This window comes from Hylobates moloch, unplaced genomic scaffold (genome assembly GCF_009828535.3).
Source record: "Hylobates moloch isolate HMO894 unplaced genomic scaffold, HMol_V3 SCAFFOLD_19, whole genome shotgun sequence".
In the NCBI taxonomy this organism is placed as follows: Eukaryota; Metazoa; Chordata; class Mammalia; order Primates; family Hylobatidae; genus Hylobates; species Hylobates moloch.
The window spans coordinates 18,748,547-18,769,630 of record NW_026652294.1 but is presented as its reverse complement, the minus strand read 5'-3'; the positions used below and the strand labels follow the sequence as shown (position 1 = coordinate 18,769,630).

The 21,084-nt window shown below is 44.3% G+C and overlaps 1 protein-coding gene and 2 long non-coding RNA genes across 6 annotated transcripts in view; 2 read left to right on the top strand and 1 right to left on the bottom strand.

The window, feature by feature from the left end:
- The window catches only part of LARGE1 (LARGE xylosyl- and glucuronyltransferase 1), a 640,944-nt gene that overhangs the window by 445,226 nt on the left and 174,634 nt on the right, over positions 1-21,084 (bottom strand). The gene's annotated exons all lie outside the window — the stretch shown is intronic.
- On the top strand, positions 6,186-20,181 carry LOC131381937 (uncharacterized). The gene is made up of 5 exons (XR_009211013.1): positions 6,186-6,304; positions 6,814-6,982; positions 7,317-7,402; positions 8,695-8,836; positions 19,971-20,181. It is a non-coding gene; the product is annotated as an uncharacterized LOC131381937 (long non-coding RNA).
- Positions 20,395-21,084, top strand: part of LOC131381938 (uncharacterized) — a 12,794-nt gene continuing 12,104 nt past the window's right edge. The window contains exon 1 of the long non-coding RNA XR_009211014.1: positions 20,395-20,651. This is a non-coding gene — a long non-coding RNA (uncharacterized LOC131381938). The remainder of the gene's footprint in view (positions 20,652-21,084) is intronic.

Here is a 21,084-nt window from a genome sequence, read left to right as displayed (position 1 = left end):
ACAGGATCACAGACAGACATCATTGAGCAAAGGGCCCCCATGGAAACGCGGCAGATCCCAGCTGACAATGACTTTCCTTTCACTGTTCTGAAACCAGCACTAAGAAATTTCTCTAGAGTTACAAACCTTCCACAAGTTTATTTAATTTTGAGTTAATTCCCCATTACTAACTACTAATTCCAAATTCATGTTTCCCTCCCGATAAATTGCCCCAGTTCCTTGCACAATGTACATTCAAATTTCCATCTCACCCCATATGTTTAAGTATGATCAACACAGGTCACAGGTAGCTCTTACTTTGGGAAACAGTGATTAAGTCTTCAAATCTGTTCCCATAAAATGATTCTTAGATCATCAGGTTGATGAATTTAGGAAATTAAAATATAGGATGGCCGTTAGATTTGAATTTCTGATAAACAATTTTTTTTTTTTTTTTTTTTTTGAGACGGAGTCTTGCTCTGTCCCCCCAGCTAGAGTGCAGTGGCGCGATCTCGGCTCACTGCAAGCTCCGCCTCCTGGGTTCACGCCATTCTCCTGCCTCAGCCTCCCGAGCAGCTGGGACTACAGGTGCCCGCCAACACGCCCGGCTAATTTTTTTGTATTTTTAGTAGAGACGGGATTTCACCATGTTAGCCAGGATGGTCTCGATCTCCTGACCTCATGATCCGCCCGCCTCGGCCTCCCAAAGTGCTGGGATTACAGGCTTGAGCCACCGCGCCCGGCCAACAATAAGTTTTTTTGTATAAACATATGCCCTGCAATATTTAGGATATATTTATACTGAAAAAATTGGCCACTGTTTATGTGAAATTCCGATTTAACAGAGGGGACTACATTTTTATATGGCAACTCTACTTCATCTGTGGCATTTGTTCAGAAATTTTTTTTGTTTTCTTTGTTATTATTGTTGTTGTTGTTTTGAAACAGAATCTCAGTCTGTCACCCAGGTTCAAAAACAGTGGTGTGATCACAGCTCACTGCAGCCTTGACCTCCCAGGCTCCAGCGATCCTTCTACCTCCTGAGTAGCTGGGACCACAGGCATATACCAACACACCCAGCTAACTTATATATTTGTTTTAGAGACAGGTTTTCACCATGTTGCCCAGGCTGGTCTCGAACTCCTGCACTCAAGAGCAATCCACCTGCCTTGGCCTCCCAAAGTGTTGGGATTACAGGCATGAGCCACCACACCTGGCCACCCCCAAAATATTTACTGAGCCTCTATTATGTGTCACTTGCTGTAAATACAAGACATGGAGCCAGAGTGTGTTAGTAAGTGTTTAACAACCGGTTCCTGGGAAGGGGATAAATTTTACTGTTGGCTCATGGTTGGCGACCCTGCAGCCATCCTGCAAATATGAGAAGGCGAAAAGACCTGCAGAGATGCCCATTCAGAGCACAGACATTATGGAGCCACAAAACCAGTGTCAACAACCAAGATCTCGTTATAGATCAAATGAATGAGTTCTTACTTGTTTAAACCATTAAACGAGTTGTTTTTTGTTGTTATTGGAAATGACAAATGATTCCCAACTGGGTTTGCAATAATCTAATGCCACTGCCGATCTGACAGGAGGCGGAGCTCAGGGGGTAACACAAGTGATGGGGAGTGGCTGTAAATACAGATGAAGCTTTTCTCACTAGCTGGCAACCCCTAACCTCCTGCTGTGTGGCCATGTTCCTAATAGGCCACGGACTGGTACCAGGGGCTGAGGACCCCGAGCTATACTATATATGCTAGGTGTACACTCTATGATATTTACATAACAACAAAATTGCCTAACAATCAATTTCCCAGAATGTATCCCAGTCGTATGCATGACTATACTACAAAAGTACTACAATTACTTTTTAATAATTTGTTTTCTTTTCTGAGAGTGACTGTACCAGCACACACTTGAGGTCCAAGTCCCAGAGGCCAGAGAATGTGGCCTGTGGTTACATAAGATTGGAAAAGAAAATGTCAGAGAAGGAACTGGCTACAAAGTAGACAGGGCCTGCATCTCACAGATCCTTGTAGGCCTGAAGAAGTGCAGACTGCCTTAAGCCACAGGTGGTTTAAGCAAGGGAGTGTAGTGGTTGGTCTGCTGATCTGGTGTCACAGCAGAGATGGTTCCTAAGAAAAGATAAGGCAACTGAGGCCAGGGGGCTGCTGGAAAAAGAACAGCCCAATTCCCAGGAATGCCCTCCTCAAGCAGGGAAAGAGAGCCTGCTTTGGGTGGGTAATTTTGGGGTCCTTAGTGCTTACGGGATTCCTGGAGGAAAAGGAAACCAGATATTCAGAGCATGAAAGTAAACTAAATCCTCTTGATGGAAAACAAAGAAATGGAGGCAAAGGAAGTGGAATTCAACAGCGTGGTGTCAACTAAACAACAAAACTGGGCTTTATAATTTGCAGCTGCTACAATATTTAGTGAGGTTATCTTTGTAGAAGTGACTTTGGAATCAGGTGTTGTGGAGGAGAAGAGGACTGAACTTAAGACTTGCTAGTTCTATTCTGGAATCCTGGCTTTCCAGAGGTAGGACGCTGAACAAGACATTAAACCAGAGCAAAACACACATTCCTTTTGAATGGCAATAGTCTCATTCATAGAATATGGGCAAAAATTCCTGTTTCCACAGGTTTCTTATGACGATTAGGTGAGAATTTGAATGTGCACGTTTCTTATGAGTGCCATGCTTGATAATCACAGGAGACTATTATCAATTCATACAATATCGAAATTCACGCACTTACCTTAAATGTCTGGGTGAAATAGGGAAAGGCAAAGAACAAGAAAGTACACACACCTGTGAGCATAAACGGGCAACACACTTGTGAACATTCTCAGCAAGTGTCTTTAAAGACAATCTTCTAAGGCAAATCCACGCCCGCAACTGAAGGGCAGCTTATAAATTTGCCAAAGAATCAGAGCAGCCACACAGTAAATGCATGTGCTGCTCCTTTTAAGCTTATTAAATGGTGCAGGTTAAAGGTATCGTAGACAAACTCCAAGTGGCATAGGACAAAGAACTTCTCACAGAAGCTCTGGACTGTGTGCATCCTGATTGGTCTGAGTGGTATCTTTTTCCTTGGTACTAAGCAGGAACACAAAAGCCTTATGTACAACCCCCATACTGTTTTGTACTTTTTATTTTTGTCTTTGGTATATTGTTTTATAGGCAGCAGTCAGAGCCACAATGGAGATCCTTGGGTAAGAAATTACTTTGTTGGCTGGGTGCAGTGGCTCACGCCTGTAATCCCAGCAGTTTGGGAGGCCAAGGCGGGTGGATCACCTGAGGTCAACAGTTCAAGACCAGCCTGGCCAACATGGTGAAACCCCATCTCTACTAAAAATACAAAAAATTAGCCAGGTGTGGTGGCAGGCATCTGTAAACTCAGCTACTTCGGAGGCTGAGGCAGGAGAATCGCTTGAACCTGGGAGGTGGAGGTGCGATAAGCCAAGATCACGCCACTGCCCTCCAGCCTGGGAGGGAGAGAGGGAGAGAGGAAGGGAGGGAGAGGGAGAAGGAGAGGGAGAGGGAGAGGGAGAGGGACAGGGAGAGGAAGAGGAGGGAGAGGCAGAGGGAGAGGGAAGAAAGGAAAGCAAGGAAGGAAGAGAGGGAATTACTTTGTCAATTATAAGTCATTATGAAGATACTAAGGACAATGATGTGGTGATGACAAAAACAACAGTAACAAATATTGTGACAAATACAACGGTAAAAGTCCTTCAAGTGAATGAAAACATGTTGAGCACCTATGATGTGCATGGAACCGAGCTGCACACTATGGGGGAAATACATCATTCCTGCCCTTAGAATTGAATGAACCCACAAAAACATCCAACAGAGTCACAGCAGAAGGCACATTATAGTAAGTCACCAGCGGAGGTAGGTATAATGGCAAGACCAAAGACAGAAAAATAATCCTGATAAGACAGAATAGAAGACACAGTGAAGAGGGACTCTACAAAAAAGGTGAGGTAGGTCTAGGAAGAAGGGGGCGGACCCTGCACGAGTTAACGACTCAGAGACAGAAAAGGAACACGTGCATTTGGGGAACCATGGTGGCCGCGGCATGGGTAGACTGCTGATTGGGGTCACAAGTGGGAGTTGAGGTCGGAGCTTGGGGGTGAGCTGTTTTGATGAAGTTGTAAAGGGAAATCAGAGCAAGATCCTAGAAGGCGGTAAGTGAGCCACTAACAATATCTGGCCTTACCCGTTTGCTTTCTAGGCAATGAGGAGCCACAGAAAGCCTTTGAACAGGGAGTGGCATAGCCTTTGAGGAAGATTCCTCCAGAATCTATACGAAAGGCTGGAGGATAAAAGGAGGCAGAAAGCAAAGTCAAAGGGGTCAGACAGGAGCTAGCAAAGGCTTGTTCGAACAAGGGAGCCATTAGAGACAATTACAAGAAAGAGAAGTTTCTAGTTTAAAAGAACTTTATGAAGCTCTAGTTAAAAAGAAAATGCAGTCATGAATTTCCAGGTTGGCTGCAGACCAAGCCCAGATTTAGGTTCATGGTGTAAAGAGCACAGCCTTCAGGGTCCAGGGACAAAGGGAGGCATGCCATCTTTCTTTCTCCCAAGAAACAGCTCCAGAATGTGGGTGATGTACAAAGAAATTCTAGAATCAGCTCATGTCTACAGATCCTTTGGAAATCCATTGTGTCCAGTGAGGTACTGTAAGGTGATGAGCAGAAACAAGAATGAAAAATGTGCTTGCTGATTCCAAAAACCTCACACACAGACACACACACTGGTATCAGGCGGATTTGGGTAAGGGTCATATGAAGTTAATCAACAAATCAAGGGAAAAGGGACATGGAATTTGGAAAATGACTAAGAAATATTGTAAGATAAAATTTGTGGTGTACCTTACAGAGAAAAACTCCTGTATTTCAGGAGACTGCCATCCACACAGGCATTCTGAGCCCCACTTTTTTTCCCCCTCTACCCATGTGTGATGGTCTCTCTGGGGGACCTCATTCATTCACACAGCTCCCTATACCACCCTTAGCCTGAGAAGGGCCCAGCTGGGCCACCAACCCAACTGGGATTCATCACTGAGCCCAGCCTTTGGTTGCAGCCAAAACAGGAAAGAGAATGAAGGAGGCTAGAAATACCATAAAGACAAACTTGGAGCTAGTGCCGACCAAACCAATTCCCTGCTTCAAAAATGGAACGATGCTGAACCGTCAGCTGAAGAAGTCTGCACAGCTTGAAAGAGGAAGGAAGCATCAAAGGAAGCTTGGTGGAGAGGAGAGTGTGAATAGGGAAGTGCCAACAGGGACACGTGCAGGGGGTGGGAAGGCAGGCAGGACGCCCAGTGAGAGTGACAGAGGCCAGCAGAGCACAAGCATGCAAGGAAACACAGGGAACGAGAGGCTGCGTGGGTGACGGAGTGTGCCGGGGTGACAGGCGGATACGGCACATGATGCAGAGTGGAAGACAACCACAGGTAGAGAAGCATCAGCAAAGGAATGCATTTTTTCTGTTCTCCTAACAATTCAGCAAGCATCAGATGGGAAGGGTGAAGGAGGAGAGCATGAGACAGGGGTGAAAAGCAGAGCCACAGGGACAATGAGGGACTAAGTCTCAGAATACAAAGACCACGGGTCCTTCTTGACTAGACTGATGATGCTATGGGGGTGGAAGTGGAAGTGGGAATCTCTGGCTCTCAGCCACAGTTCTGTAAGGGGCACCTTCATGCCCTCATCTCTATGCTCCAGTAGGCTCATTACCCAGGAGAGAATTATCTCTAGATAGAGGAGGGAAGAGTTGATATAACATAGTCCAAACCCCACCCAGCCATGCCCGCAGGCTACGGTACCGGAGACCCATCCCTCCCAGAAAATGGTGAACAAAGGCTCTGCATGCACTTATCAGCTTTATAACAGTCATGGTAACTTTTCTTCCCTTGGCTCATTCATTTATTCATCCATTCATTCATTCGGCAATTATTACCGAGTGTCTGGGACAAGCTGGGCACTTTTAAGTGTACTGAACATGACCAACCAATCGCCTGCCCTCAGGGAGTTTACAGTCCAGTGGGAGAACATAGAAAAGAGACAGTCTCAACAGCCAGCAAATACAGTGGAGGCATCAGGCAGTGATCATAGTTGTGAAGGAAACAAAGGAAGGAAAGGCGGGGTGGGAGGAGGAGGGTTCTGATTCTGACTTCATAAAGGGCCCTCTCTTACAAGGTGAAGTGGAAACAAACACCTGCAGGAAGCAAAGGGGCTACAAGGGATCCATGGAAAGAGCATTCCCAGAAGGGGGGCCAGGGCAGTGCGCACAGTGAGGAGAGCAGCTGTGTGCGAGGTGAGTAAGAGAAGACACAAGGGTGGGGGCCACGGGAGGCGGAGCCAGGAGGGCAGGGCTGAGTGGCTCTGGAAGCTCTGGAAAGGCCAGCGGTCAGGTCTGATGGTGGGTCTGAGCAGAGTTGATTTGTGACACCCTTCTGCTACTGCATGGGGCGAGGGAAGAATCCCAGGATGTGGTCTGGGAGGCAGGAGCACAGAGGCGACAGGGTGGTGACCTGCCCATTGGCCTCGGGCGGTATTCTGAATCCAAGGGTCAGCAGCAGCAACTGTGCAATAGTGCCTTTCTTTTCAAAGAGCCAGCTGCTCTGATTCACAGACAGTCCCTCCCAGTTGAGGGTTCATCAGGAACTAGAGGACCAACCAACAAGGTCATCACCTGTCGCCATTGCTGCATTTACTGGTAATCAAAAGGGGCAGGGTAGGGGAGGACCACGAACCCAAAGAGAAGGTCTGGGAGCATGCAGACGTGCCTCTCAAGCCTCACAATTGTCCTTTTGCTAAATTTAGGTTGGAACAAAACGTTCAAAGCCCCCTCGGAAGCATCCACAGGTGTGTGACTATGAACCGCATCGTAATCTCCTAGAAAGCAAGAACATCAGGCTTACATTTTTCACTTGCCTCTCAGGGCTCAGTGCTCTGCAGTATATACAGGAAGCACCAAATGAACACTTTTCAGGTAAACTGAATAACTGCAGAATAGTCATAACAACAGTGTTTTTTTTAAACAATATTTAATAATTGCTTACTCTATGCCAGTACTTTTCAGCCAGGGGCAATTTGACCCCCTGCCCCGGAGACATTTGGCAATGTCTGGAGACACTTTTGGAGTCACGAATCAGGGGAGAGATACTGCTGGTACATAGTAGGTTAGGAAAGCTGCAAAACATCATACAGTTCACAAGACAGCCCCCTCCCACCGCCCCCCATAACGAAGGATTTTCCAGCCCCCAAAATCTAGCACTTATAAATCACTATTTATCTTCACAGCTACTCTTTTTTTTTTTTTCCAGTTGAGGAAACTGGGCCCTGAGACGTTAACTTGCCCAAAAGATCACAGTGGGCAACATTCTAGAGCACAAACAATGGAAGCCAACAGGTAAATGAATAGATGGGTAGAGTGCAACAGATAGGCAGACAGACTGAGACAAAAATGGGAAAACTGGGAAATATGGAAAAGAACAGGGAATGGATGAAAAGTAGTCCTAAGCCAAGCTCTGCCAAGAAATTACACATGGCCCTGGGCCTTCCCCTCCTGACTCTAAACCTGACAGCACACAACTATAAAATTCCAGGAGGTATAGAAGATCACTGACTTCCAGCTTTAACATCTTCAGGACAAGTTTTTCCCTGCAGCTGAAATATTAGCTTTACATAAACACTCGTAAACACATGGTAATATTCACCGTACAAATACTAAATTCCTTCCCCTTTACTCAGCAAAGGCAGGAGATGCCAAATGCCTTAGATATACTCCTCCCCTCCTCCTTTCCTTGCTTCTAAAAATATCTGTGAACAGCCACCTGTGCCAAGCACTGAGCCAGGGCTGGAAATATTCTAATGCCAGATGTGCAAAGTCCTTTTTAATATGGTGCATTTGTGAAGCTTCCATTACTTGGCCAGCCCCAAGGTGGGCGATTTCCCTACTGCACATATGGGGCACTACACTGGGACTCCAGCTAACTTTATAAGCAGCAGGCAAGACTGGGGGAATTGGGGTGCAGGGACAGAATTCCCTCCCCACTCGGATCATGCCTCCCAGCCAGTGTCAATATCTACCTCTCTGCTCAATAAATCCTGATGATCATCTTAATATAAATCAATACCTACTAAATGGCAAAGGAATGAGAAAGCAAGGCAATATGGATGAGAGAAAGAGGTTTTGAGATGAGATGTGAGTAGATTCGGAAAAGCCGGGTAGGGAGAATCAGTTTGTCATGGCTAGCACGGATGGGTCAATGCCGGCAGCAGAAACAAGTCTCCCTGAAGGTCAAGGTGACGGGGGAAGCCAGGAGGAGCTGGAAGACAGTTATGGATGGGCTCCAAATTGGTCCCTAAAGAAAATGATGCTTTCTATTTCTTATGACAATATTGTTATAGGGCTGTTAACAAGAATCAAGAAATGTCAGACTGCACCAAGGGATGACATCCAGTAACAGCCTGAGCTGGTTTGATTAAGCCATTTAATTAGCATCTGTTTGGGGCTGGGCACTGAACAGAGGGTGATCCATTCACCATCTGATTCAATTCTCACATTAAAGGAGGTAGTAGATATCACTCTTGCATATATCGCAATGAGGAAACCAAGACCCATAAAGGTGCTAATATTTTGCTAAACCAAATAAAGTAAAAGAGTGTATCTAATGCCCTGTTTCCCTCACCACCCTACAGCAATGTCAGCGAAGATGGAAAACAGAACGTGGAGAGAGATGTAGCTTACTACAGCCTTGTGGCTTCAATCCCCACCAGGAATGTCGTTTAAGAAGAAGGTGATCAAGCACAAATTCACATTTGCTTGAGGAAGAATACAAATGTATGTCTGTTTATCTTCTTGGTCTGGAAAGTATTATTATCAGGTCCATCTTATAGATGCAGAAAGTAAGACCCAGAAGAATCACATGATATACGTGACATCACAAATCCACTGGCTGATAAGGCTGGGACCTGAAACTAGTTCCTTTCTCTAAATGGCTAACACAGAAAACCAAGGCAAAGACAGTCAGGGAAGGCAGGGACTTCCTGAGGCTTGGAAAGGTCAGGGGAAGCTTCTTAGGGCAGGTGAGATTTGAGCAGAGCAGGGCCAGCATTGAAGACATCAGCAGGGAGGAGAGGTGAGATCAAAGGACTGGGGACAGGTAAGGGGCATTTAGGGGTCAGGTAGATGGATCTGCACTCACCAGCCCTGAAATCAAAGGCCAAGTGTCCACATAAACAGAGAGAAAACCCAAGTCTGATCCAGCAATGTCTTGCTCAAAGCCCTTGAAATGACTTCACATCAACTGTGCTACTCAATTCATATGATCTGACTCCTCTCTACTTTAGTAGCCCCAACTCCGCTTGTATCCCATATTCATCATCTACTCCTATACACACATGCAGGCTATTCCTCCAGCCTACAGACTCTTTATCCCACAAATTAAAAAATTTCCAGGATGGCCAGGCTCGGTGGCTCACTCCTGTAATCCCAACACTTTGGGAGGCCAAGGCGGACAGATCACTTGAGGTCAGGAGTTCAAGACCAGCCTGGCCAACATGGTGAAATCCCGTCTCTACTAAAAATACAAAAATTAGCCAGGCACGGTGGTGCATGCCTGTAATCCCAGCTACTGAGGAGGCTGAGGCAGGAGAATCGCTTGAACCTGGGAGGCGGAGGCTGCAGTGAGCCAAGATCACACCACTGCACTCCAGCCTGGGCAACAAAGCGAGACTCTGTCTCCACTCCCACCACCAAAAAAAAAAAAAAACAAAACAGAGACACATTTCCAGGGGATTTCTTCCAGGTACCACCTGTGGGAAGTTGTCCCTGACACTCCAGGACAGACCCACTCCCAGTAGGCAATGCCTGTTAGGCAGGTAGGATGCTATACTAGACTGGCCTGCTGCGTCCCACCTCCTCACTAGCTACTAGAGGGCAGGACCCATACGTCTACACCCATGAGGTAGACACTCAATAATGATCCAGTCTACAAAGACACGGTTACGGATAGAGGAAGGGAGCAAATATAGTATTAGGTGAGTGAGTCCTTGGCCTACGGTTGGCCTCAGCTTTCTCTACTTCGCCAAAGAAATAATATCTAGCTTTCTTTACTCGTCTGATAATGTTTGTAAAAAGATCCAGAAGCTCAAGGGTATTAACTGTCATCAAAAAAAAAAAAAAAAAAAAAAAGGCATTCTTGGAATGAGCTTTTATTTCAGAAAAGAAACCAATTTATGTAGTGTCATCGTAAAATAATGCATAGAGATGACGAACTGATGATGATATATTGATAAGAATCCTTGTTTCATTTATAATATAAACCTTAATTCCTGCCCTCCCCCAAAATGAGTTAACTTACAATTAAAACACATGTATATAGAACACCAAAGTGCAGATTAAGCAAAAGGCAATATGCAATGGGGAAAGGAATTGGGAAGGAAATAATTACATGAAGTCACAGCCAAAGATACTGACTGCAATCAACCATCCAATTTTAAGGCAGCCTCAGAAGGAAGAGAAAAAGACATGAGTTGAATTAGGTCTCTCTCCTTTGACAGAAGGGACATTGAACAATGTCATGGGAAATGGGTTAAGCTTCAGCCTTTCAAGGGATATAAACTATCACTAATGCATTCCAGAAGATGAGGAATCAAATTTACTTGCTGTGCTCAATATCATGGGAGATAAATGTGCTAATAATATGATCAGTTAGGGTATAACCCATCAGACTTCCTCCATCTAATGACTCTGGTCTGCTTCAAAGTAGCCACATTAGCAGGCTTTTCATTTGCTTCCACTGAAAATGCCACCAATCCCTCAAAGAGCTGGGTGCCCTTATTTAAGGGCCCGCAAAGCCCATTCCCAAACAACAGGCGATATCAAGGACAGTGAAGATCAACAACAGGAACACAGGATGGACACGGCCCTAGCCCCTTCCCTAAGCCTTGGTTCCTACAGTTGCAAAGATCTTTATCTCTGCTTCCTGAGGAGGGCTGTCAAGAGAAGCAAATGAGTTAGCATATACACATGTACAGGCTCTCATGCTTACCCGTTCTCCCTTCATCAAGTATTTATGGAGGACCTATAAGATGCCAGGCATGAGTCTCATTGTTGGGGTATGGAAATGACAGAAGTCCCTGCCCTCATGAAGTGTGTGTGTGCGTGTGTGCATGCGTGTGTGTGTGTGCATGCGTGCGTGTGTGTGCATGCGTGCGTGTGTGTGTTGAGGGAGACAGAGATCAAAATACAGTTAACCCTTGAACAACACGGGTTGAAAGTGCATGAGTCCAGTGATGATGAGCATTTTTGCATGTGTTTTTTGGCTGCATAAATGTCTTCTTTTGAGAAGTGTCTGTTCATGTCCTTCGCCCACTTTTTGATGGGGTTGTTTGTTTTTTTCTTGTAAATTTGTTTGAGTTCATTGTAGATTCTGGATATTAGCCCTTTGTCAGATGAGTAGGTTGCGAAAATTTTCTCCCATTTTGTAGGTTGCCTGTTCACTCTGATGGTAGTTTCTTTTGCTGTGCAGAAGCTCTTTAGTTTAATTAGATCCCATTTGTCAATTTTGGCTTTTGTTGCCATTGCTTTTGGTGTTTTAGTCATGAAGTCCTTGCCCATGCCTATGTCCTGAATGGTATTGCCTAGGTTTTCTTCTAGAGTTTTTATGGTTTTAGGTCTAACATTTAAGTCTTTAATACATCTTGAATTAATTTTTTTATACTGGCCATCAGAGAAATGCAAATCAAAACCACAATGAGATACCATCTCACACCAGTTAGAATGGCGATCATTTAAAAGTCAGGAAACAACAGGTAGTGGAGAGGATGTGGAGAAATAGGAACACTTTTACACTGTTGGTGGGACTGTAAACTAGTTCAAACATTGTGGAAGTCACTGTGGCAATTCCTCAGGGATCTAGAACTAGAAATACCATTTGACCCAGCCATCCCATTACTGGGTATACACCCAAAGGACTATAAATCATGCTGCTATAAAGACACATGCACACGTATGTTTATTGAGGCACTATTCACAATAGCAAACTCTTGGAACCAACCCAAATGTCCAACAACGATGGACTGGATAAAGAAAATGTGGCACATATACACCATGGAATACCACGCAGCCATAAAAAATGATGAGTTCATGTCCTTTGTAGGGACATGGATGAAACTGGAAACCATCATTCTCAGTAAACTATCACAAGGACAAAAAACCAAACACCGCATGTTCTCACTCATAGGTGGGAATTGAACAATGAGAACACATGGGCACCGGAAGGGGAACATCACACTCCGGAGACTGTTGTGGGGTGGGGGGAGTGGGGAGGGACAGCATTAGGAGATATACCTAATGCTAAATGATGAGTTAATGGGTGCAGCACACCAACATGGCACATGGATACATATGTAACTAACCTGCACATTGTGCACATGTACCCTAAAACTTAAAGTATAATAATAAAAAAATGCATTTTAACAAAAAAAAAAAAAGTGCATGAGTCCACAAATACACAAATTTTCTCTCACCTCTGCCACCCCTGAGAAAGCAAGACCAATCTCTCCTCCTCTTCAGCCTACTCAACATGAAGATGAAAACTTCTATGATGATCTGCTTCTACTTAATACATAGTAAATATATTTTCCTTTTGATGTTCTTAATAACAATTTCTCCTCTCTAGTTTACTTTAATGTAAGAGTACAGTATATAATATATAACATACATACAAACTACATGTGAATCAACTGTTACTGTTAAAGCTTCTGGTCAACAGTAGATTATCAGGAGTCAAATGTTCAGGAAGTCAAAAGTCATATGCATCTTCACGATGTGCTTATTTCACATTGCATGCCTGTACCAAAACAACTCATGCACCCTGTAAATCTATACACCTACTATGTATCCATAAAATTGTTTTTGAAAGCTTACACGAATTTTTGACTGTGCAGGGGGTTAGTGCCCCTAGTTCCCATGTTGTTTAAGGGTCAACTGTAATATGACTGTATTATACAACATATTAAAAAGTGGTAAGGAGAAAAATTAAGTAGGGATGAATGATGAGAAGTGGAGGGGGGTTGCATTTCTATTTTATTTTATTTTTATTATTATTACTTTTTTTTTGAGACGGAGTTTTACTCTCGTTGCCCAGGATGGAGTGCAATGGTGCTATCTCGGCTCACTGCAACCTCTGCCTCCCCGGTTCAAGCGATTCTTTTGCCTCAGCCTCCCAAGTAGCTGGGATTACAGGCATGCGCCACCACACCCGGCAAATTTTTTTTTGTATTTAGTAGAGACAGGATTTCACCATGTTGGTCAGGCTGGTCTGGAACTCCTGACCTCAGGTGATCCACCCGCCTCGGCCTCCCAAACAGCCACTGTGCCCAGCCTGCAATTTTTTTTTTTTTTTTGAGATGGAGTCTTGCTCTGTCGCCCAGGCTGGAGTACAGTGGTGCGATCTCGGCTCACTGCAAGCTCCGCCTCCCAGGTTCACGCCATTCTCCTGCCTCAGCCTTCTGAGTAGCTGGGACTACAGGCGCCTGCCACCATGCCTGGCTAATTTTTTGTATTTTCAGTAGAGACAGGGTTTCACCATGTTAGCCAGGATGGTCTCGATCTCCTGACCTCGTGATCCGCCTGCCTCAGTCTCCCAAAGTGCTGGGATTACAGACATGAGCCACTGCACCCAGCCTGGCCTGCATTTCTAAGTAGAATGATCCAAGATAACTTATTGCGACGGTGATATTGGGGCAAAACTTGGATATCTAAGGGGGTTAAATTCAGGAAAGGAAATAGCTAGTTGTGTTCGTCAGAGCTGTTACATTCAGGAAAGAGAATGGCTAGTTGTATTCGTCAGAGCTGTAGCAGGAAAAAGATGGCATACTCAAACTGGGTAATTTGAAGAGTGTGTAATAACAGAGTAGAATGGTGCTTCCTGGGGCTGGGGGGAGGAAGAAATGGGGAGGTATTATTCAAAGGGTACAATGTTACAGTTACACGAGATGAGTAAGTCCTAGAGAGCTACTGCAAAACACAGAGCCTGTAGTTAACAATACTGTATTGTACCCTTCGAAGTTTGCTAGGAGGGTATATTTTATGTTAAGCACTATTACTAATAATAAATAAAGAGAGCAGCAGGAAACAGAGGTGATGGATTATAGACTGTGGTGATGGGTTCACCAGTGTACATTTATCTGCAAACTCATCAAGTTGTACACATTAAATATGTACAGCTTTTTGTATGTCATTCATCCTCTATAAAGTCGTTTTAAAAACAAACAAGGTAGCTTTAGATATAGTCACTGAATCAGTAATTAATCTACTTAAAAGTCCTTGTATTCAGACCATATTTCTCTACAGGAAAATAATGATTAAGCATTCAAATGCCTTGCTTTTATTCAGCTATACTATGTCGTCTGCAATCACCTTATCTATTATGCAGTAAATTCATGAAACAAAAAAGAAAAGCAGGGCTTAGGGAAACAAGAGCTTCGGTAGCCCCAAGTTAGTGATACTAGGCACCATGTCACCTCTAGGCCTGAAGTGGTCCCAGAAAGTAGATCAGGAATGAGACACAAGAACAGCACAGAAAGGTCGTGTGTAGGAGCTGTGGTCTTCATTGCTTCATTCCTTCTGCCAGCAGAGAAGCAGCCTCGGGGAGGGGGCGGGGCTGGGGAATCCCTGGCCTCCCTCCTTTCCTTCTGGCTGATCTTCTGCCAGAGACCTTGCAACAGGGAGTTGGGGGTCCAGGAAGCCTGTGGATGCCCTGAAGAAGAATGAGTGATCTGAAAGGGCAGTAGAACAGAACTAGAATCCAGTGCAAAGGCCCTGGGGCAGGAGTTCGCATGAGAAGCGGGTAGAAGGAACCACCCTATGATCCAGGAACACAGTGAACAAGATTTGGAAAGTTGACAGAGAATATGAGGCCTCCTCTCCAAACAGAAACTCCAGGAGGCTTGGCTGATTCACTGACACATGCACGGTGCTGAGCACAGTACCAGACACCAGAGTCTGTGTTCCAGAAATGGAAGAATAGGTGAGTAATGAAAGGCTAAGTAAGCAAATTCTTTGCGAATAGGGAAAAGATTGAATGTATAGGACTGCATATATCAGAAGCCCCCTGGAATCTCTGCATCCAGAAGACTGCAGTCACCTTCGAAGCACTCACCACCAGAGGCTACTTGCACAATCTCCTGTGGCAGCCGTTCACCTTGGCCCTTTGCCTAGGGATTTGCCTTCAAGTCCCAGAATGGGCCTCAAGGCCTTTGCATTCACCTTTCTATGAGTCTAGAACACCACCCACCCCCTCACCTGTGGGCAGGCAAAGCACCTCCTGTGTTCATGTCATCTCCTGTACCAAGCCCTTCCTGATGACCAACTTGGAGCCGGGTGCCCTCTATCCATGCCTCCATGGCCCCCTATGATAATGTCTCCCATATCACTTATTATTCTGCTCGTGAATTTGGCTTCATTCATCTCGCAACAACCCCAGAGTATTAAGCCACTTGAGGATGGAAGCTGGTGCTTTTACCTAAGCACCTCCCATGCCCGACAGAGTCCATGGCAGAAAGCCGGCTCACAGATTTTAGCTGCATTCCTGAATGAAGGAATCAATAAAAGCCACACAGCATTAAGTGGCAGACTCTAGTAATTTAATTCCTGGTCCCGGGATCTCTGATATAAAATAACTCTTCTATTTTTAATACACCCCACATTCCTGAAGATGACACTACTGCAAAATTAAAGAAATGTGATGAACAGCTTACAACCTGCAACACACTCGGCAGCTCAAAATGACAACATTAATTTAATGAACTTAAACACTGGTGAACTTTTTAACACATCCGGAGTTATTTACACTGGGAAATGCACGCTTAAGATTGCCTGCCAAAGAGACTCAAATAGAGATGACACATATATCTTTCACATGTTAATTTGCATTTTAAACTTTGAGCTTTGATGCAAGTTGGCTTTTTCTCTTTTGGAATGAAGAAATAAAGAGACTAATTTTTTTTATCCATCCACCCATCCATCCATCCATCTATCCATCTATCCATCCATCCAGCCACATCTTTCCTAAGTGACAGGTAAATCACTAGTTGTTGGGAATGCAAAGAGATAAACCTTGCCATCACAGTGTATTTAGGGAGACAGACAAACAGCAGTGAATATAATGTAAATTAAGTATAATAATCAAACGACAAAGTGCTAGGGGACACAGCTTGTTGAATGGCTTGCTGGGGAGAAGCAGAAAGACCATAGCATTCATGGAGATGGTGGGCATTCGTTTTCCAAGGCTGCCATAACAAACAAAGAATCACAACCTGGGTGGCTTACACAATAGAAATGTACTACCTCACAGTTTTAGAGGCTAGGAGACTGAGATCAAACTGTCAAAAGGACTGGTTCTGAAGGGTGTGAGGGAGGGATATGCTTAGGGCTTTCTCCAAGCTTCTAGTAACCTCAGGAGTCCTCAGCTTGTAAATGACATCCTCCATGTGTCTCACATCATCTGATCCTCTGTACACGTCATTCTGTGTCCAAATTTCCCCTCTGCACAAGGACACAGTCAAATTGAATTACGGCCGCCTTAATGACCTCATCCTAGTTTGATTATCTGCAAAGACCCTCTTTCCACATAAGGTCACGTTCACAGGCACCAGGGGGTTAGGACTTCAACATCGTTTGTGGGAGACACAGTTCTAGCCATACCATAGTGATGTGTTGGATCTTGAAAGAGGAACATGAGCTTGCCTACAAGGACGGCAGAAGAGGGTACTGATGAGGTCAAAGGAACAGAGGATGGGAGACCATGGGATGGGGGAGCTGGTGCAGAGGTGAGGGATGACACTGGTGATGAGAGGCCTTGACGCTGGACTTCATCCTATTAGTAGTGAGAGACCACTGAAGAGTTTTATGAGAGGAACTAAAACAACAGTAGTATTGTGCTTTGAAACACCCTTTGTCCATCTGTGGGAGGGCTTTTTGCTCTCTCTCTTGCTTGTTTCTCTTTGTCCTGGGAAATTGCATGGAAGCCCTGTTAAGCTTTCATGTTTCAATGAGGGAGAGGAGTTTGGGGTTCATGCTTCTCTTTCCTAATAATCCTGGCCTCAGCTTTGGTATAGGACTGGTCTATAAACTAAGTGGAAAGTCATCACAAAGACCTTCTCCCACTTCTATTTAAACTGGGAAAGTCGGTGGTCACACCCCTTCAGAGTAAGGGGTTCACAGACACAGGCAAAAGGAAACATCTTCCATGCTACCTCTGGCTACCATGGAATGCCTCACACCTGTTACCTGGAAACACATAATATCCAAGTTAAAAGGATCCATAGAAGTCCTCCAAAACATGTTCCTGGAACTTGGAAGGTGTAGGAGATCAGAATCTGCCAGCCCAAAATATGTCACTTTAGCAAAAGCACTATTTCGAATGAGAGACAACTGAGAAGAAACAGAATAAAAGCTCTCTGCCCTGCCTAAAAGCAGGACATCAGTTTACAAAGGCAGCAGTGTCCCTTCTCTCCTTCTTCCAGGAAGGACAAAGGATTGATCATGAAAGAAGCTTTGGCCCTTCTCAGCCAGGAGAAGGCACTGGAGGAATCTGCTTAACAAATTCTCATGTATTCGATATTTGCCTTTCCGCAGTTGCTGCACCTAGGGACTCGAAGCCTTTTTCCTTTGTTTTGTTACTTATCTAAAAACTTACTGTTCTTTGTTGAAGATGCAATATAAGCTGGATTTCTAAAGTACCTCTTTGAGAATCATGCACTCCCTGGGTGTCCCCCCTGCATACATGAAATGCACACCTTAATAAACTTCTGTTTGATTTTCTCCTGTTAATCTATCTTTTGTTACAGAGGTCCGTCCTAGCTAAGAACTAAGAGTAGAGGGAAAATTGATTTTTTTTCCTCCCCAACAAAGGTATCTCAGAAAACACCCCAGCAGTGGAGGAAAGGGAGGGTTGAAAGAACTGGTGAATGAGGGGATCCAAGGCTCCTGGACCTGTTTCACCTTCAGCAGCTCCATTTATCTTCTTTAAATAATAACTTTATTGAGATATAATTCATATACCAAGTAAGTCACCCTTTTAACGTGTACATTTCAGTGGTTTTTAGGGTATTCAGAGTTGTGCAGCCATCACCACTGTCTAATTCCACAGCATTTTAATCACCCAGAAAACAAACCCCGACCCTCCCCATATTCTCCCCTTCCCCAAACCTTCAAAACCACCAATCTACTTTCTATCTCTATGGACTGGCCGATTCTGACATTTCATATAAATGGAATCACATTACATATGTGGCCTTTGGTATCTGGCTTCTTCCACTTAGCATGTTTTCAAATTTCATTCATGTTATAGCATGTATCAATACTTCATTCCTTATAATATCTGAATAATATTCCATTGTAAGGCTAGACCACATTTTGTTTATCCATTTATTAACTGATAGACATTCAGGTAGTTTTCACTTCTTGGTTATCATGAATAATGCTGTCTTGAAAAATTTTGTACATGTTTTTGTTTGAGAACCTGTTTTCAGTTCTTTTGGGCAAATCTATACCTGGAGCGGAATTGCTGGGCCACACGTCAACTCCACATTTCACTTTTTTTGGAATCACTCAACTGTTCTCCAAAGTGGCTGTTCCATTTTATATTCCCACGAGCAATGTATAAGGGTTCCAATTTCTCCCTATCCTCTCTAACACTTATTTCTATCTTTTTGATAACAGCCACCCTAGTGAGTGTGAAGTGGTATCCCATTGTGGTTTTGATTTGCATTTCCCCAATAACTAATGATGCTGAGCATTTTTTCATGTGCTTTTTGACAACCTGTGTATCTCCTTTGGAGAAATATCTATTCAAATCCATCACTCAATTTTTTAATTGGGTTATTTGTCTTTTCATTGTTGAGTTATAAGCGTTCTTCATCTATTCTGTACATAAGTCCCTTATCAGACAAATGACTGCAAATATTTTCTCCTATTTTGTGTCTTTTAATTTTCTTGAAGGAACCCTTTGAAACACAAAAGATTTTAATTTGATGAAGCTCAATTTATCTTTTTCTTTTGTTGGTTGTGCTTTTAGTGTCATATCTCAGAAACCACTGCCTAATCTAAAGTCACAAAGATTTACTCATGTTTCTTTCTGAGAATCTCACAGCTTTAGCTCTGATCGTTTGGTTGATTTACTTTGAGTTTATTTTCATTTTTACTCTTTTTAGAGGATAGCAATCCATAAAAAATGTGTTTTAACTCCCCCAACCCCAAGCCACCATATTTTAGATTCTAGAAAGGAGATAAATAACTTGCCATGGTCACAAAAGGAGTTTCAGGCATCGATGGACTCAGAGGCAAGTTCTCTGCCTCAGTGTCAACAGATGACTCTGGCTTCCCACAAAAGATGCACAGGTCAAACCTCCCCAACACGCACGAAGACCTGGATGCTGAGTAGATCAAAAGGGATCCTCCCCTCTCTTCACAGAAGACTGTGGCACTCCCATGTAAACAGTCAGATTCAGATGTGCAGCAGCCTGAAATGACCCTGTGTCATTTGCTTCTTATTTGTCCCATAACTGTTTCTGATGAATCTCAGGCCCTACACTCCACCCTGGAAACCTACACCCCAGGTATATAGGGAATAGAATGTCTTCTTCAAAGCATCCCTTCCCCACATGGGCTTTTGTCTCACTCACTCAGCTGAACTCACTGAGCATTTACCAGGTACTCTGTCTTTGGCTTTGGGGATGCAAAATTGAGTAAGATGACACAGACCTGCCATCCCAGAGCTGTCAGTTTTGTGGAAGCAACGCACGCTAAGTCCTGGCATTTTAACACTTTCCCAACATTTAGTCATAACAAGCGTTAACTGCTAATATTAATTACTATACACCTGGCTCTATTTTTGTGCTTTAGCTGCATTACTTAAGTCCGTAACAGCGTTACGAGGTAGTGATATCACTGTTTCATTTTCCAGGATACATCACACATCAACCGTGTGCAAAGCACTCTACCTAAAGATCAGTGCTGACAGAGGAATAAGCAGAGGGCTCCAGGAGCAAAGAGTGAAGAGTCTGGCAAGGCTTCAAGTACAGGGGGAAGTGGGTGGAGCTTTCACTGTAGAATCTTTCCTGGAGAAAAAGCAAAGAGTGGGGCAACAATAAAGGCATTAAAAATAACTGTCAAGTTGAAGAAAAAGTGAGTAGTGATGTGGCTGGATTCTAAGGAGATGGGGCTGTGTAAAGGCAGAGTGTACAAGCCTCTGCCAGAATTCACATTCACACACCACAGCCAGAAGAGCCGGCAAATTACATGGGGAAAAACCCTGTACGAGCTCGCCTTGTGCTGACATGTACTATTATTATACACTCTGTGCCTCTGAGACAACCTGCCATGCACACACACAAAGCCAGCAACTAAAAGGAAACTGGCATTAATACAATTCAGTGTGAGGGTATGATCTGGGGGCGTGGAGGTGGAGATGAGGTTGTTTTATTTCTTACAATAATACTTGTATTTCAGGTAATCGAATTTGGTTCTTAGCGCTCATGTCATTTTCTGCTAATTTAATGTCCCAGGAATCCCTCCGAGTAAGAAGATTGCTAGTGGAATGCAAATAAAGCCCATTCTGGGAAAAAGAACCATTTCCCCAACCCAGGTGTGCTCAAAGGCTGAACAAAGGCCAATCCCACAGAGTAGAGGGAGTTAAATAGATCCTAGGAGGTGGTCTGGGTATGAAGGCTGCTTGCTGGGTATGAAGGCTGCTTGCTGGGCGAAGGGGCAGTGGTTATTTGAGATTCTTCATTGTGAAAGCAAACTAATCAGGCTCTCTAGCATCAGGCATTTGGAAAGCCACCAGGGCACTCAGAGGCCTCAGATGACTCAGATGGGAGGAGAGGAGGTCAGGGAAATGAGGAAGGGGGAATGGTGTCCATCTGGCTAGCTCTGCTTCCAAAGGAGCACGGTAGCATCCCTCAGCCTCCTGGTTGGGTGGTAGTAAGAGACCATGGTAGGGCCAGGTGCGGTGGCTCACGCCTGTAATCCTAGCACTTTGGGAGGCCAAGGCGGGCGGATCACGAGGTCAGGAGATC